General features: G+C 37.2%; 1 protein-coding gene across 5 annotated transcripts in view; it reads right to left on the bottom strand.

The window, feature by feature from the left end:
* The window catches only part of PPARG (peroxisome proliferator activated receptor gamma), a 130,662-nt gene that overhangs the window by 96,180 nt on the left and 15,470 nt on the right, over window positions 1–19,012 (bottom strand). For 2 of the 5 annotated variants that reach the window (XM_045992036.1, XM_045992037.1), the window contains exon 2: window positions 10,742–10,812. The exons of 1 other annotated variant lie outside the window; for it this stretch is intronic. The gene's annotated coding sequence lies outside the window, so the exon portion shown is untranslated. Of the gene's footprint in view, window positions 1–10,737; window positions 10,813–12,498; window positions 12,519–19,012 lie in introns of those variants that run through there. 2 more of the 5 variants (XM_045992038.1, XM_045992039.1) reach the window with 2 other exon arrangements.

The following is a 19,012-nucleotide window of genomic DNA, read 5'->3' as shown; positions in this document are numbered from 1 at the left end:
AAAATTCCTGCAGTCAATTTTCTCACTTAAGAACACTAACCAAAGATGTCTCTGTTGATTTTGTTACAGCTGTTAACTTTTCCACCATACCAGGCATTAAAGTTACAAATGGGTTTGCTGTTCTAGTGGTCTGGAAAAAGTACATGCTGTTTCACTGAACTACTGTAAATTTAAATCCATTTCCCCTAGTTCTTAGCTTCTTTTGGCAGAATACTTCTAATTAAAACTGTAATAACTATACTGTCATACATCGGGGTTTATACAGCTCTATCTATGGTGAGGAAATAGTAAGAACTCATAAGGAAGTAACGTATTCTGGTGACATTTTATAACCTTTAGCAAGCCTGGGGACAACTGAAATCACGTGTTTAAGACGGGAAGCATTACTAATTTGGGATGACTTCTTGTGGCTTTCTTTTTATTACACTAGCATCACTAAATTTTTCAGAAATGGACTTCTGGTTTTTTCCTAAATCACTTTTCCTTCTAACATAAAACACAATTTCCTTTTTCAGAAAAGAAACGTTCTTGGTAAAATTTAAGTTAACAACAGATGGGAAACTAGGACACTAATTAATTTTTAAGTTACCACAAAAGATAATTTTGAAAAATCCTGAGATTTCCATTAACTGTTAGTCAATTCCCCAAGTATAGTTCCTTTTTAACAAGAAATCAGCTGAGTAACTACATGAAAAACAATTAAAATGACACAAACACAAGGCAGGTACAGGACTATCTTACATATTATGTTTCCGAATTGTCATGGGGGTGACCGATAAGAATCAAAGCAGAGAAAAAAAACACGGAAAGAGTATTATGGGAATCCTGTACTGTATTTTGTAACTCAGTTTTCATTCATTTAATAAGCATTGGTTGAGCTATTACTGTGTAGCGGGCCTTGTGCTCGAAGGACACATCAGAGAACAGGATGCAGTCCTTGTCTTCAAGAGTTTACAGTTAGCAATACACTCAGATATTTTAATACTTTTTAATAGGGGACGGGAAGATACTTCCAGAAATTTTGACTTGTGGACCTAAAATTCTAAAAACTTCTTTTGTTTTATTTTCGTTATTCCTGCAAATTCCTTTGGTTATAAAGCTATAGGCCTGCCCTCTCTGTGCATAGATCAAGGCTGCTCCATTCTACATGCATAGAAAATTAAGTACTGGAAGGGCCTATAAAGATCAATTGATCTAACAACCTAATTTGTCTAACATATGACAGTGGAAGGGGTCACTTGGCTGCTATGTCTTTATTTTAATGAGCTTTTCTTCCAAGTAAGATATAATGTCAGAAATATCTTCAGAGCTAGTGCTTTGACAAACCGATGCTTATCTGACACCTTTCTTTACCTACTGGGTGAGTGATCATATTTAAGCTCATTCTCCTTTCTTCCAAATTTAGTGGAAGCAGTCTTTTCTCTCAGGGTCTGTTTCCCTTTAACGGCTATCTTGAGACCTCACCCCTGCACTTTTCTCTTCTCCACTGGTGTGCTCTCTTCTTAACTTTATGTGACTCAGCTGCTCCAGAAGACCTGTCCTACTTGCTGGCCAAATTCCCAGTGGTCTGAAATCACTCCCTTCATTCACACACCACCTGCTAACCCACACAGCTCACTGAAATACCCTTCCTACTGCTAGACTTAAACCCTAATCTTAAATGACAGTCTCCTCCTTGTAACTGTTAATGGCATTATTCCTTTCTTCATTCTTCTTGACCGTTCATTGTCATTTTATTTCAGTTAAAAAAAAAATATGTGAGCTCGGGAGTCAGAAAGATCTCCATTTCAATACAGATTTCACCCTGTGCTGGCAGTGTGCTCTCCGCCAAGTCACGGAGCCAGCTCAATTCTACTTTATATGGCTGTAAAAAGGGAAAATCCTAACTCCTACTTTATAGAGTAATTTTGAGGACTAAGTAAGATTATATATGTCAATTTAATACCATAATGCCAGGTACCTAAGGGATACTAAGTGTTGTTTTCCTTTCCTTTTCATAAAACTCTCTTCATTTGGCATAGATGATCCCAGTCTGTCCTCTCTCTCATCTTTCAAACTTAACCTGTGTGTTGGTTCTGCAGACCTCAGCTTCCCTCTATGACAAAGACACTCAAATCAACAGACTGCTTCCACTGCCTGAAACGAGGCTCATCCCGTATCTTCACACATCCCTCTGGGATAGTTCTTAGATATCCCACCTTCACTTCAAATTGAACAAATCTAAAAGCAAGTGCATCTTTCTTCTCCCAGAGCAGTCCCTCTTCTCTATTTCTTTTAAAATCTTATCTCTCTGTATATCAGCCAAAAGTTCATCGTTGACCCTTTTGTCTTTCATCATCTTCATTTCTTATTTAGTCAAATCTTAGAAGTTATCAAAGTATCTTTCACTTGTCCCTTCCACAGAGAGCTTCTGCCTTACTTCTTCTCTATTTCTAAATCTTCAAGTTCCCAACGCCTCCTAGACAAAGTCGTTTCCTCAGTCCAACATTTGTGCCCCGCCAAATCTAGCCCCTTTGCCCCGTATGTGTACTTCGCACGGATTCTCCAGTACAGCAGACCCACCAATACTTGATCTTCCGACCCCATGAGGCTCCTCATGTTTACAATTTCCAGCTTCTCCCTTCTCACATAGCCGTATCTTACGTCCAGGCGGAAGTAAGTTGTTAGGAAACAACAACGCACTATTCCAGCTCTGCCTGTATATTTTATTCCACAAATGTTTACTCCATGTTTTCCCTCAACCACACATTGCCCGGTTTTGTTATTTAATTCTTTCATGTGGTATGTGTAGGTAATGTCTTTGAAATAAGACTGTAAGCAAGGACTATCTCATCTCTGTTTTGTCTAGAAGAGTGCTGCATATATAAAAGTAGTTCAATAAATAACTTGTGTAATAAATAATACATATAAGGGCACTTGGGTGGCTCAGTTAAGTGTCTGCTTTCAGCTCAAGTCATGAGTCCAGGGATCAAGCCCTGAGTTGGGCTCCCTGCTCAGCGGAGAGTTTGCTTCTCTCTCTGCTTCTGCCCCTCCCCCTGTGTGTGTGTTCTCTCTCTTAAACAGATAAATATAATCTTCCAAAAACTAAATAAATAAGGGGTCCCTGGGTGGCTCAGTCATTGGGCATCTGCCTTCAGCTCAGGTCATGATCCCAGGGTCCTGGGATCAAGCCCCACATCGGGCTCCCTGCTAAGCAGGGAGCCTGCTTCTCCCTCTCCTTCTGCCCCTGCTTGTGTTCCCTCTCTCGCAGTGTCTCCCTCTGTCAAATAAATAAATAAAATCTTAAGAAAAAAGGCATACATACATAAATCTCATGATAAATAACTGTCCTACACTGGGGAGGGCATATGCTATGGTGAGTGTTGTGAATTATGTAAGACTGATGAATCACAGACCTGCACCCCTGAAACAAAAATACATTATATGTTACTAAAAAACAAAGAAACAAAAAACCTGTCCTAGCCCTTTACCTGACTTGGAAGCCCTGCTTGAGATGCAACTGAACGCGGAAAGTCCATCACTGGTCTGTGAGTTGAATTATACAGGTAAAAGGTAGCTGATGAGATACTTACGCACTTTTATGCATGGGTTTACAACATGTGCAAAAAGAAAAATGCTGTGTAAATGTTAAATCTATAAAATCATAAATGCTTATACACGTCTCAGAAATTCTTTTTATTTATTTATTTGACAGAGATCACAAGCAGGCAGAGAGGCGGGGGGCGGGGGGAGGGAGGAGAGAGCTTCTAATGGCTGAGGGAGCAGGCTGAGGCTGACCACAAAGATTCTAATGCTCCTTGAAAGGAGGGTGAAATGTAAACAAACAGCATTAGAAAGACAACTGTCAACTTGGGAGGGTGAAATGCAAACAGTAAAATGTTGAATCAGATAACTTGCCACTACTCAGGTGAGAAATTAGGGTAATGTGAACTAAATAAACATCAATGGAAATAAAAAGGTTGGAAAGCAGAACGAGAGTAGCAGCAATCAGTAGATCTATACATAGATTTTTCCCCCACCACATTTGCAACTGGGGAGCAGAAGTGTACAAAAAAGCATTCTTGTTAGATACTTCCTTGCTGTTGTCATTACTTTTATTTCAAATTCAGTTGGATAAAAACAGTCCATATATTGAGAACACAACTTGGCAGCATTTTTTATAACTTTCATGTTTTGCTTAAGGTTGAAAGTCAAGTCCCTCCAACACACTCCCGCCACCAACACATCCCAGGTCAGTTGTTCTTTAAAAGGACGTCAACTTAAAGGCAGTTAGTCTATTTTGCTGGCAAAAACACAGAGGCACCACATTTTTAGAAGTGTGATTGTTTCTAGCAAGCACTTTTTCTGGTAAAATGTGGTAGAATACAGATCTGTTGTGTCACCCTTTTCATATTTGTGCTTAAAAATAAAATTTAAAAAACAAACAATGAAGGGGCTTAAAGTTTTTCTTGAAAAAAGGTATTTTAAAAATATATTGAATAGTTGCAGAAATTCTTTAAACTCCTATCACACAGAGAAGCATTTACTCTTTAAAAAAAATTATTTTATTATTTCTTATTATGTGGCAATATATTATTGTGGGGTCTGAAATTGAAATAACTGAATGCAGAAACATCTCAATAATTTCAACAAATAGCTCCTGCTACTGAATGGGCCCCAGCAGGGAGGACAACCAAGTATGTTCCTATAAATCCTTAAATTACAGAAAACACATAATCACCATTAAGGAAAGAAATAGCAGCAGGTCAAAAGGCAAAAACTGCATTCTGTTCCACTTTAACTGGTAATAAGAAAGTACAGATTAAGGAATGAAGATGTGCGCCAACCACACATCCTTCAAAAAAAAAAAAAATAGTATGTGCTAGGAAACAATCATCCTGGTGGCAAAATGTAATTCTTGTGTACTATTACAGTGTAAGGGAGTGACTTGCACTCAAATCCCACCCTTTTAAAAAATGATCTGGATTTGGTCAGTGAGTGGAGTGCTGATTAGGGTGTCCTGGTAGCTCTTAGGTTGAGTGGGATGGAGTAAGTTACCTGTCCTCTGCCTATTTTGATTTCATTTGGAAAAGGTAAAAATTTAAGGCAAGAATTACAGTCATCCCTTAAAGACATATAATTCTGTAAGAATTTTCTAAGCCCTTTATATATCTGATCTTACTTGATCCTCACAATAAACATCTCCCACTTAATAGGTAAGGAATATGAGGTCCCAAGTTTTTAAGAAATTGCCAATTAACAGAAGAGGAAAGATTACAACGCAGGTGTCCTGACTCTCAAAACAATGATATTTTCTGGAATGACACAGTTAGGGTTCTTCTAAAGTATAAGCAGAGATCAGTGTTGGTAAAAAGTTGAGTATTAAACTTCTCTATAGCAGTAGGAAAAATCATCTTCATTGTATGTACGTAATTATTATAATACTTGCTGAATGATACACCTTATATTTCCAGTGAAAGCAACAAAAAAAAAACGTTTCATGATCTCGTAATTAACGCTAGATTTCTCTGGATACTCAAAATAGATTGCTAAAAAACATCAGTTCTTCTCAATTATATTTATACGTCAATAGTCACTTCTGGACACAAAAGTGCTCTCAATTTTACGACACTATCTGGAAGAAGTTCAACAACACATTGTTAATACTCTACTCCTACAAAATAATTTTAAAGCTCCATGGGAATTTAGATTTGCACAAGTTATTAGGATGTGACCTTTCCCTTAGATTTCTTATTTTAGGATTGACTTAACATTGTATTTCCCCAGTGGGAGCTGTTGTACTTCCTTCGCAGATAAGAAAAATAGCAATCACAAATTATAGTGAGTAAACTTAGGAAAACATATATTTCTGTGATGCAGAAGAAACCAAAATCATAAAAGGAGCCTGCACGGCGTATTCCTTGAGTTTGAGAGGAAAGCCATGTGGCTTGCTGACAAAAGAAAATAAAAGTCATGCCATTATGGTATTTCCCTGAAATTTATACTTAATTGTTTTTTGTCCCAGCTACCAAGTCTTATGACTTTTAAAGATTATTAAAGATGTTTACGTCACTAAATTTCCTATGTCCTGTCTACTGAGAGTATAAAAGGTTAAAAATATCAAACTTTTAGTAATTTAAATGATTTCAGATCACAGGATCTGGATTGAAGGACAAGGAGTTCATCAGTATAAAGAAAAAAAAATTGAGTAACCGAGTTGCTTCACTTTATGTTTCATGGAATAATAATGGCTTCTAATGACTGACCTCTTACATGATACTGTGGTAAAATTTATGCACATTATTTGTAACATATGAGTTGTTGAAAGTATCCAGATAATCAAGAATTTTTTTTTAAAGGCAAAGAACACTGTGGAAGGGGAGATGATGAAGACATGTATGTTTTTTCCTAACTAGGTGCCAGAATCAATAATTTTATATGGTCTTAGTTGATGGAAATATTAAAATAAAGAAACTATGAAATGATTAAAAATATTTTTTGAGGGCGGCTGGGTGGCTCAGTGGGTTAAAGCCTCTGCCTTTGGCTCAGGTCATGATCTTAGGGTCCTGGGATTGAGCCCCTGCATCGGGCTCCCTGCTGAGCAGGGAGCTTGCTTCCCCCTCTCTCTCTGCCTGCCTCTCTGCCTACTTGTGATCTCTGCCAAATAAATAAAATCTTTAAAAAATATATTTTTTGAGAATGAAAGTACAGGCTATAAATGGGAATTAAGTAACTGTCAAAAGTAACCTTTTGTATCCTGTTATCAGACCTATTTGCGCAGTAGGTTTTATTAAAATTACTTGAGAACACGGCTTCATTTGATTTATTACTCAAGAATCTCAAATAATCAAACCTACGATGCAGTCTGAAGTTTAATTCAGAGTCTCTATACTACAGAAGCTTTACTTTCAGGCTTAATTTTTAAGAATTTAACTCTCAACATTTTACAGCTGTGCCTAACATTTTTAAGTAAAGATAGTACCCATTGTGTTTGACATAATTTTTTTCACAAAATATTGTATAATTTAGACAAAGCTAGGTTTTAAAATGTTGTTTTGAATGAAAGAGAATTTAGAATCATTTAATACAATCCCTTAATTGCACAGACATTGAGGGTCAAGGGATAACAATGTATCAAATATTACATAGACATATAAAAATATGTGTGTATGCTTATCAAGAACTGGAAGGCAATTTGTAGAATAGTTTGAAAAATAATATTAAGATTATAGATAATTTTTTTCTTTAAATGATCTGTATCATTATTATTACATTGCTTATTTGATAGAAAAAATACAGTAAACTGTATTGCAGTTAAAACCTATAATCTCTACTTCATGTCAGTTACTTTGACACTTAACCCTCAAATGAAGGTTTAGAATGAAAAGCAAAGATAAGGGGTGCCTGGGTGGCTCAGTCAGTTAAGCATCTGCCTTTGGCTCAGGTCATGATTCCAGGGTCCTGGGATCAAGCCCCGAATCAAGCCTAGCATCATATTGCCTGCTGGGTGGAGAGCCTGCTTCTCCCTCTCCCCGCCTGCCACTCTGACTACTTGTTCTCTCTCTCTGTCAAGTAAATGAATAAAGTCTTTAAAAAAAGGAAAGAAAAGACAATCACCCCTAATCTTTTTCCTGTTCACTGTAATACATTTTAAACATGTAATTTTGTTTCTTAAAATTTTCTCTATATCGTTATTCTAAAACAACCAATCCCTTCGAATATTCAAACCACAAATGACTTAAAAGAATTTCATGCAAAGTGAAACAAACCCAATAATCAAAATTCCCCCAAAGCAAAAGTAATTTGTCCTCGTTCCTCATTTTATTTCTAAATGGACCACCTACCGCCTTTTAGGTTTTACAACCAAACATTATCTATGTTCCAATCCCGAAGCCCTGCATTTGTACACAGCAGTATAGCTCGGCAGAGAGTTCATTTACAGAGGGCAGGGCTGAACTTTGCATGTGAGCACATACAGAAAACGATAAAGATCGTTGTGTCCTATTAGTAATTTACAGAATTGTGATTTGCTCCACCCAGTACACCTCTAATTGAATTCCTCAGCCATAAAATCATGGGGACCAAACAAGTTCAGGTATCTTTTATCTAAGCCCTTTTTTTCTCCCTTACCATCAGTTAACATATTTCTTATGGGGCTTTTCTTCTTTTTATAGATTCATTTGTCTTAGTTATAAATTAACCCCACAACCAACTCTCTCTACGACCCAGCTCTACCGTGTCCTGTGTACCAGGCTTCTTTTTACACACACAATTGATGACAGAGGGGCCATTTAAACAGCCCGTTGCTAAATGATGCCCAGGGAACCATCTCCAGATTAATAACAAAATAAAAAAATTCCTCAGGATAAAAGCTCTTGAGCAGAGATTCTCCTCACAGCTGGACACCCTGGCAAAGAAGTGGAAAGCTAACTGCTGGAAACTTCCATTATTTCTTTCTTGCTTTTCAGAAAAATTGTGGTAAAATATATACAAAATACAAATTTACCATGTTAACCATTTTTAAATGCACAGTTCAGTGGCACTGAGTACATTCACACATCGTTCAACCAGCACCACCATCCACCAGCTCCAGAACTTTTTCATCTTTCCAAACTGAAACCCAGTCCCCATGAAAAACTAGCTCCCCAACCGTCCTCCCTCCCAGCCCCTGCCAGCCACCATGCTGCCTGCTGTCTTGAGGTATTTCACTGCTCTAGGTACAAACTTCTGGTTTTTTTTTTCTTGTTTCCCTTGAACTGTGTAAAACAGTGTAGTTCATGAAACTGGTTGAACACACAAAGTTGCCTGCAAAAAATAAAAAACTTCATAGAGGAATTCCTAATACCTAGCATTTCATTTTTAAGCCCAAATGCTTGGATTCAGACCAAACATTCATGTTCGGATGCCAAAGTATATACCGGCCCCTTACTTTGTCTATCAAGAAGTTGGTCTTTCGATTTGAAACGGCTTCGGGTTTTTCTAAAGTTACACTGATTTTCTAAGCAAACTTAACGCTGCTGTTGATTTTCTTTAAGAATCAAAGTTCCCTTAGTAGTACTTGTACTCACTGAATTCCCAGACATTTTACCTAAAAACAGTATGATCTTCCCTCATTTTCACCATTCAACTATAAGACTTCTACTTCTCCTAATTCTAAGTTCAGATGTTGCCTTGGGTAATGAAGATTGGTGGGCCAAGAGATTATTAATGAGATCTGAACAGTCTCACAGTTTGGGTTTGAAAATTCAAATCAGACCTTGATCATCACCAACTAAAAACTTGCTAAGAGACGGTTCCCGAGGAGGCAGAGCCTCATGGAATTTCCCACACACAGATCTTCTAGGGGACTGGAAGTCACTGGCTGAAATATTAAGTGGAGACCCAACCTGTGGAGGTAGGGACTGCAGTGTATGTATGGGAGACAAACCATAAGTGACTCTTAATCTCACAAAACAAACTGGGGGTTGCTGGGGGGAGGTGGGGTTGGGAGAGGGGAAGGGGGTTATGGACATTGGGGAGGGTATGTGCTATGGTGAGTGCTGTGAAGTGTGTAAACCTGGCGATTCACAGACCTGTACCCCTGGGGATAAAAATACATTATATGTTTATAAAAAAAAAAAAATAAAACATTGTTGATCAAAAAAAAAAAGAAAGAAACACAACTCAAAGAGTACCCTTGATGAAAAGAATGCCCCTGCTTCTCTCTGTTTTAAGATGTGCAGACATATAGAAACTCGCCCTATAAATCAATGAAAATCTAATAAGAATGAGTATTTAGGGAGTCCACTGGGACTTTTAAAGAACTTTTTATTTCAAAATAATTTGACGGTCACAGAAAAGTTGCAGAGACAGAACGCTCCCATGTACCCCTCACTTGGCTTCTCTGGCTGTTGACCTATTACAACCACAGTACAATGATCAAAACTAATAAATTAACATTGGCACAATATTATAAACTACTTTTTTTGGACTTCATCAGTTTTTCCACTAATGCCCTTTCTCAGTTCTGGGACCAATCCAGGATCCCACATTGCATTTAGCTGCCATGTCTTCTTCTTCTCCTCCAAATCTAGGGTAGTTCCTCAGTCTTTTTCTTTTTTAACAGCTTTACTGAGGCATAATTAATATACAAAAACTGCATATATTTAACTGCACATTTATTTATTGATTTAGTCATTTATCTATATCAGTGTGGAATCATATATATATATATATTTTTTTTTTTTTTGGGGGGGGGAGTTATAATCCAATACTATAGTCATTTATTTTATTGCTCAAATTCTTTCAGCTTTGGCCACTGGGAGCTGGAAAAATGTGAGCAATAAAGTAAATAACTGTAGTATCATATTTTAACTCCCCAAATAAAAAAAATATATGTGTATTAGTATTGGATATTGAAACTACTTTCTCCTTTAGCAAGGATCATGGCTGCATGGCTTAGAGGGAACCAGGCAAGGTATTTTTATTTTTATCTCAATTTAATTGTAAGTATCAGAGGAACCTAAAATAATATACTTGTACTTGAGACTTAATTCTAAGGATCTAAGTTATTTTTCAACTTCTAGGTCACTCTCTTATCTTTGTTTTGTCTTACACAAGTACATTATTATGTTCTCCTTCAACTGACTGGTAAATTACAGTCTGATAGCCAAAATAAGCTCTCTAAGAAATTTTACAACAAAATACTATGAAGAATTTGCATGTTCTTTTAAAATGATGCTTTAAAATACCAATTTAGTAAAATAAATTCTGCATTACCTACCGTGAAAGGGCGACTCTTGTTTGAGAAAATGGCCTTCTTGTATACTGGCTTAGAGTTGGCTTCCTTCAAATCTGAACAATTAAAAAAAACCACACAAAACATTTGATATACACATACTCAAAATTTTTAGACAACCTAGGCAGCCAAAATGTAAGGAACAAATAAATTTATTTTTTCTATTAGATTTCATTTGGAATGTTTGTTTTCCCTTATTTTAATATTCTCTAGAAGTAACCAACAGACTACCAACTGTAAATCACACAGGGCTGGAGAATCTTCTTAAAGAGACATGTATTAGGTTTCCTTTACCTACTTTCCTACTCTGTCACTGATCATGAGTTAAGGTTCTTTATCTCATCCATCTTTTACGTCAAATTAATAATGACACCTACATTATTGGACAGACTTCAGAAAAACTAGATCTTAAAAGATTAATGATCTCAAAAGACAGGTGTTTGCTAAAAGTTATACATAGCAAATATGTTATTATTAAAATACAGAACCTCATTCTAGATGGCAAATGGCTATTAAGCCTACAGAAAAAGTATAGTCATGTATCACAACCATTTAGGGACAGTAGATGTAGCACATTCCATGCGGAGATTTTTCAAAGGAAGACCCAGAGAGCAAAGTATTCAGGCAAATGTGCCAAAGGTCTCAGGATTCACATCCTTGGCTCTTACGAAGGTCTCAGGGATCTGAGAATAGCTGTACATTCCATAAAGACAAAACAGCATCTAGTACCAAAAGCCTTATCATCAGGGCCTTAATAGCCCGAACTTCCAGACCCAATGAACTGCACAATCTAACCTATACAAAATTCCAATTTTTTTCTTCTTTAATTCTACACCTTTGCAAACTTGGAACTTGCAAAAACGATCCCATTAGCTGATATATAACATCAAAGTAGTGGATTATGAGTATAAAATGTTTTCCCATTTTGTTATTTCTAACATGAAAGAATATAAACTATAGCCAAGGAATTTTTGTTGTTGTTGTTTCTCTATCACTATTTAGTACTTCTCTTAACACAGACTTAACACTAATAATAAAGTAATTATTTGTTTTCAGAATGGGACATATTCTTCTATAGAAAACTCTGACCCGTCAGTATTTCAGACCGGTACGTTTTGTTTTCTGACTGATTACCAACCTGTATCAGACCAATTTACATAAATGCTCTCTCATTTGTTAGTCAAAAACGAAAGGAATATCCACACCAAAACGGGAATTTTTACTGAAAAAATTAAAGAATGTTGACTCCAAGTTAAGAGTAAATCATACTAGCTTTCCTTGACACTGGTCCCAATTTCCCTTTGAAATACATATGTGTTCATTAAAAACAAGAAAAAAGTAAAGGTAAGTATTCTTAGCTCGTGGTCCTGAGTTGGATCAAACAGAAAACTGGGCTGGATCCTGCGGCTTTCAGAGACAGACGGGATTCCATAATCGTTCCCCAAACCCTTCCTATGACTAAGATCAGTAATCTTAGTTACCCGCTCAGAATTGCACTGTACCACACACAGAAGGAGCAGTTTCCAAACATTAGCTACGGTAGAGAAGAAACAAGAGCGGTTCTGGGGGTAATGTATACCAAGGATTCTTTCACATTCTCCATCTGGTCAGTTAAATACAGCTTGGTTTATACTCATTAGATTATGAATCCTTCTACTCATCCCCATTCGCCAATTGGCTTCTTTCAAACCTGAACCCCTGACATTTCAACACAACCCACATGAGACAGGGGCCGTTCATACCTACTCATCCAACTTTTTACGTTCTGCTAAAAGTCGTCTCTCAGATGTAAGTAGATAATAATGCACACCAAGGGGCAATTTACTCAAACTAATTTGTCTGAAATGGTAGAAGTGGCAAAAGTTGCCTTAAGAAATAGAAAAATAATTAGCAATGAAAGCCACTGAAAACTTATCAAAGAATTACTTCCCCCAAAAGCTCTGAGCCTAGATAATTTTCTAGATTATTTTTTTCTAACTTTCAAGGAAGAGATAATTTTCTTGTTACAAAATTGTTTATGAATAGAAAAATATACAGCAACCAATTTTTTCAAAAGTAGCATGATATTGATGTTAAAACCTAACAGAAAATGAAGAGAAAAATACCAGTTCTACCTAGTAATATTGATTTAAAGTTATAAATAAAATGCTAATGAACAAATTCAATCATATACTGAAAGAACAAACCACCACAATCAGGTTGGATTTACTTCAGGCAAAGATTTACCTCCAGAATATTTATTAAATAACATGTCAGAGTACTAGGTCAAGTTTTAAAAGAAACCAGATGATTATCTCAAACAACGCAAAAAAAGACTCAACAAAATGCAACAGCCATTCTTGACATTGTTCCTTTAGGACACTAAGAAACTTTAATAACAAATATTTATCTCACTCAAACTTACAACCAATATCATCTTAATTGCTAAATACTAGAGCAGTGTTTCCCAAAATGTGTTCTGTAGATAAGTAGTTCCTTAAGACTTTCCAACAGAGAGGTTTCCACAATAAAGCAAATTTGCACACATTATTCCTTTTTTGGAGATTAATAAGATACATAAGCATTGTATATACTCTGTGGGCCCAACACCTAAAACAAAAATCAACAATAACACTGGGTGTTACACGCAAACAATGAATTGTGGAACACTACATCAAAACCTAATGATGTACTGTAGGGTAACTAATAAAAAAAAAATCTGCCTTAATTCAATTTGAAAATGTGTCTCCACTGCCTATTATTTCACTCCTCAGCCCACTTTACTGTGGTTTTTGCCCACCTTTCTACTGACACTAAGGCAAAATTTATACACCGTTTTCTTCTTGCTAAATCCTTTAGACTTTTCTCCATTTTCACTCTATTTATCCAAAGCTGTGCTGATAAATGTTTAACAAGTGGTTCTCCTTCCAGGTGAAAATGCCCCTATTTGCAGTGTTTGCCAGTTTCTGTGGTGTCAATACTCCCCCCAGAACTGAGCAGAGGCTACTGACGTGACATCACCGAGAGCTGGGGTGAGCAGCGCTGGAGCAGGGGCTCAGGCCACATCGCATTTCTACCATTCAGACCCAATCGACAAGGACACACCAATGTAAAACAATTAGGAAGTGATGTCCGAGGTCTGTTTATTGCCTTTGTTTTCTTTTCTTTTTTTTTTTTTAAACCTGTTTAATTGCAAGTATACACCATTGTATTCTACTTTATTTTTTATTTTATTTATTTATTTATGATTTTTTTAACCATTGTATTTTAAATAATAGCTGTGGGTAATAATGGGCTCTCAGAAACCTTGAAAATTTTAACAGCTGACTTTCACAAGCCAGTCTGAGCTGGCTTCGGCACATTGGTCTTCTGCAGTGTTTGGTATTTTGTCCATCCTTTACCACTGAAACAGTCTCCTTTATTTGCCTGGAGACCAGTTTCTCCTAGTTCTTATCCTGTCACATGACTACGATTTCAGTGCCTCTTCTTTCTGTGTCCTGAAAGTTCCTTCCTGGTTCACTCTTACCCATAAAATCTGCTTGCTTATAGCTCACAAATCTTTATCGGCAACTACAACTATTCTCGCAAGTATTCTAATTCTGCATTTCCAACTTTTTTCCGGACACCCCTACCTGAGGTTCTTCGGGAACCTCAAGCTCAACACCACCCAAGCTGACTACCCACCTTCCCCCACTAAAGGAAAGAAACACATCTCAACGCATAATTGGGCTGCTCCTCATTCCCTGCAAGATTAAAAGGAATTCTATTCTCTACTCAGGTCCCTCAAAACATGTTATAGAACATTCAGTTCATAACAACAAACAACCCTTCTCATATCCCTTTTTTCCCTACATCCCTTCAATTTTTTTCATATACCACACTCTCCAAAATGTCTCCTTCACCCAAACCTCTCACTAAACGTTTTCTCTATTCCCAGCCCAGTCAATTTATAATCTCTCCCTTTTCCTCCCTTTTTCAGCACTTTATCATGTCCTCCAGCTTTTCACATTCAGTCCCTTTCTACTTACTCTCCAGCACTTCCTCACAAAAACTAGGAAATGACCTCATAAGATCAACTTTTCTAAGGGTAAGGGTAGAGGGTGTTGTATTATCAAAAGAAGATTCTCTGGTGGATTGGCGGAAAGTGAAAGTAGATGAACACACTCAAATGACTAGTTTTTAATCCCATCAAACTAAATTTCTCACTATCCTCCCCCCAAACAGCTGATGGATTCCATGAGAGGCCAGACTCAAGAAGGGCCAATTGTATCCTTCCCTAGATTTTTACACTAGCCATGCAAAATTTGCTATTGAACTTACCTCTCTATCCTGGGATGACCAAAAAAAAAAAAAAAGAGGCTTGATTTTGATTAAGAGGAATCTAAGAGGGAGAGAAAAATGGAACTGAACAATCTCTTAACAGTGGTGCTTTCAAGTGATAGTGGAATTACCGAATATAAGTTAAAGATTTGGTGACATGATTTACCTTGTCACAAGCAACAAGAATAAGTACTTCAGTTTCTTAGCACTTACAAGACACATAAACTGATGCAGTGGACCTGAACAACTTAAAGTTTAGATCTAATCCATGGTTACACCTGAATATGGTTATACTTCTGTAGATCTAACTGTTGTATGTGGAATGGTGTAGCAGTGTTAGTAGAGTGTAGACATCTCTTTCTCTGGCAAGTTAAATACTGCAAAATTAGGCTTTTGTTAAAAAGTGTAAGACAGGGTGGCTGTATTCAAACTGCCTGAGTTCAAATCCTCATTTTATCACCTGGAAGGTTATTTTTGCCTCTCTGTGCTTATTTCTTCATCTGCAAAAGAGAGATAATAGTGTGTACTTTCTATGGTTGTTTGAAGAATAAAATGAGATAGTGTAGGCGATGCTTAAAATAGAGCCTGATACAGAATAAGTACTCAACAAATATTAAATATTACTATCAATAGCTAGATTACTTTTTTGGTGCTTGAGATAATTAAAGAACAGTCCTTTAGAAGGATAGTTAAATGACATTTTGGAGAAAGATTTAAGCTGTGGAGTAAAGGGTAGACTGAACAGAGAGAAAGCATTCTCTAAACATGAAATCATATGGTTACATTTATGAATCCATTATAAACTAAATTATCCTAGTGGCAATATTACTCCAAAAAGTCATGATAGCTATTTAGGATTAGAAGTAGAATGAGACAGTAGATTTGAAATTAAAAAAAACGACAATCATTCATTGAGCATCTGATACTTGTTAGCAGGGTTCTGGGCACCGAGCACAAAGAATGAACAAAACAGACAAAAGTTCCAGCTCTTGTATAATGGCATATATGAAAACATAATAAATGTGGATGAACTAGAGAGTATTATGCTGAGTGAAAAAAGTCAATCAGAAAATTATTATATGATCTCTCTGATATGAGGAATCTGAGAGGCAGGGCATGGGGTGGGGGGGCAGGGAGGGGAAAAATGAAACAAGATGGGATCAGGAGGGAGATGAACCATAAGAGTCTCTTAATCTCATGAAACAAACTGAGTGTTGCTGGGGGGTTGGGAGGTAGGGAGAGGGAGGTTGGGTTATGGACACTGGGGAGGGTATGTGCTATGGTGAGTGCTGGGAAGTGTGTAAGCTTGAATATTCACAGACCTGTACCCCTGGGGCTAATAATACATTATAGGTTAATAAAAATAATTAAAGAAAAAAAAACTAGATCCTGAAGGATCATGTGATATATCTGACATATCTACCATTTGGAAAAAAGAGATGAAACTAAGGTTGTTAGAGACAAATAGGAGTTACCTCAACAAGCTACTATGTTTTACTAGATTTACAAATCAAGGTCCATTGGACCCCTTCTCCCAGTGTGAGGATTAGTGATTCAAAAATCTTTTATAAAACCCACTGGAGTTCATGTATAAGTGATAACCAGTTTTATTTCACCTCAGAAAGAGCAACATAAACATGTTCATAAACATGAACATTTTGTTCATGTTAAATTCAGAGAACATCCCTACTTCATCATTTGACTAGTAGATAAAAGTACATTTAATTTCCATATTAGACACCCAACCAAAGAGAGAGATATTAGGAACTGGGAAACAGAAAGAAAAAAGGTAAACAGCCATCAAGAGAGAGAAACAGAGACAGAAAAAAAAAAAGACGAAAAAAAGAGACAGAATGTAAGAAACACAAAAAATAAGGGAGGTGAGGAGGAGAGGGGCAATGGGAAAGAGGAATTTAGAAGAAGAGCTAGAGCAGGAACTGAGGGTACAGCCAGGAGACCTCGAAAATCCAGATTAGTCATGGGTAATGACTTTTTACATTTAAGCTCAGCTATTCATTTTGGATATAAGCATCAGAAGTCATCATCATTGGTATTTTATATACTGTACAGAAATTAAGAAACCACCAAAGTTTTTACCTTGGTAATTACATACAAATTCTACCTTCAGGAGACTATCTCTGCTTTTATCTAAACTCGTATTTTCCCTACTTTGGTGCCTATGCTCATATAATTTTTCTACTTGAAATGCTTTGTCCACCTTAACTCCACATTCAATGAACAATACTCAATAAATATTTACTGAGTACCCACAACATATCAGACACTGTTCAGACACAATTCAAATTTTTATACATATTTTAGTGAAAATGGGCTATTTTAACAAAATATTCTAATAGACTTGAAGAAAAAATGGTTTTTCTTCTTCCGCAGCTAAACTTTTTCTTCATCTAATACCATAATCACTAAAAAAATCCTTATGATTATAATATCCCTTACTTAAAAGCACTCCAGAATTTTCCCCAAAATCCAGTGAGAATATCACTCCTGTGGGAGTCAGTCCTCTGGATCCTCCAAAGTTCAATTAATCTGGGAAAATTCCAGCTGCTAAATGTTAACAACAGTTGGAAGACTGTAATAACTAAGTAAAAACGTTGAATAATAGGGGCGCCTGGGTGGCTCAGTGGGTTAAAGCCTCTGCCTCTGGCTTACGTCATGATCCCAGGTCCTGGGATCGAGTCCCGCATCAGGCTCTCTGCTCAGCAGGGAACCTGCTTCCTCCTCTCTCCCTCTCTGCCTGCTTCTCTGCCTACTTGTGATCCCTGTCTGTCAAATAAATAAATAAAATCTTTAAAAAAAGAACAAAAAACGTTGGGGGTGCCTGGGTGGCTCAGTGGGTTAAGCCGCTGCCTTCGGCTCAGGTCATGATCTCAGGGTCCTGGGATCAAGTCCCGCATCAGGCTCTCTGCTCAGCAGGGAGCCTGCTTCCCTCTCTCTCTCTCTCTGCCTGCCTCTCTATCTACTTGTGATCTCTCTCTATCAAATAATAAATAAAAAAAAGTTGAATAATAAAAGTTATTTGAACTTTCACCCACAGCAAAATGGAATACTGAAGACATTACCAAAATGGGTAGTCAGGGCTGGTCTTGTTCAACCACAGCAGTACATCACAGGAGGAAGAACAAACGATTTTAAGATCAGCAGTGTGACTGTGATTTAGATAACTCGCTTCTGTAGATATTGCATTACTTGTAAAAAAAACATTACTTGGAAAGAGGAACTTAACCACAAATATTGAAGGTGGAATTAAATGATGGCTGAGAACCCATCAGAACCGTATTTTCTTTAAAAAGAACTATTGGGGGGGGGCACCTGGGTGGCTCAGTCGTTAAGTGTCTGCCTTCAGCTCAGGTCATGATTCCAGGGTTCTGGGATGGAGCCCTACATTGGGCTCCCTGCTAATCGGGAAGCCTGCTTCTCCGTCTCCCACTCCTCCTACTTATGTTCCCTCTCTCGCTGTGTCTCTCTCTGTCAAATAAATAAAAATAAAATCTTTAAAAAAAAAAAAAAAGAACTATGGAACCAACCGTACAGATACGCTTAAAATTGAACGTGCATTCACATTTAGGGAAATGTAATTACAGGTCCTGACGACAATGTCCAGACACTTAGCAGACACTGGTTTTCCAATATGGTCAACAGCAAAAGAAATAAGTATATGAAGTTAATATTACAGACTAGAGAATTGCTACGGTATCACCCTATAAAACGCCTAGTTCATTTGTCCTATCAGACAAGACTCCTTGACTGACGGCCATTCAAATTCTGCATGAATGTCTCTATCAACAAAGTACCTGCTTCCTCACAAGGCAGCCTTCCCAACTGCAGCAACTGGACTCCTTTCCTCACGCTGAGCGGAAGCATGCCTCCCTTTAATTTCTAGCAATCCTGTGACAAAGAGCTGTCTATGACGCAGGAAGCTCCATAAGGGAAGGGACC

Source organism: Meles meles, chromosome 20, assembly GCF_922984935.1.
Source record: "Meles meles chromosome 20, mMelMel3.1 paternal haplotype, whole genome shotgun sequence".
NCBI lineage: Eukaryota > Metazoa > Chordata > Mammalia > Carnivora > Mustelidae > Meles > Meles meles.
Note: the sequence above shows the minus strand (reverse complement) of the source record. Positions and strands in the feature narration are given on the sequence as shown.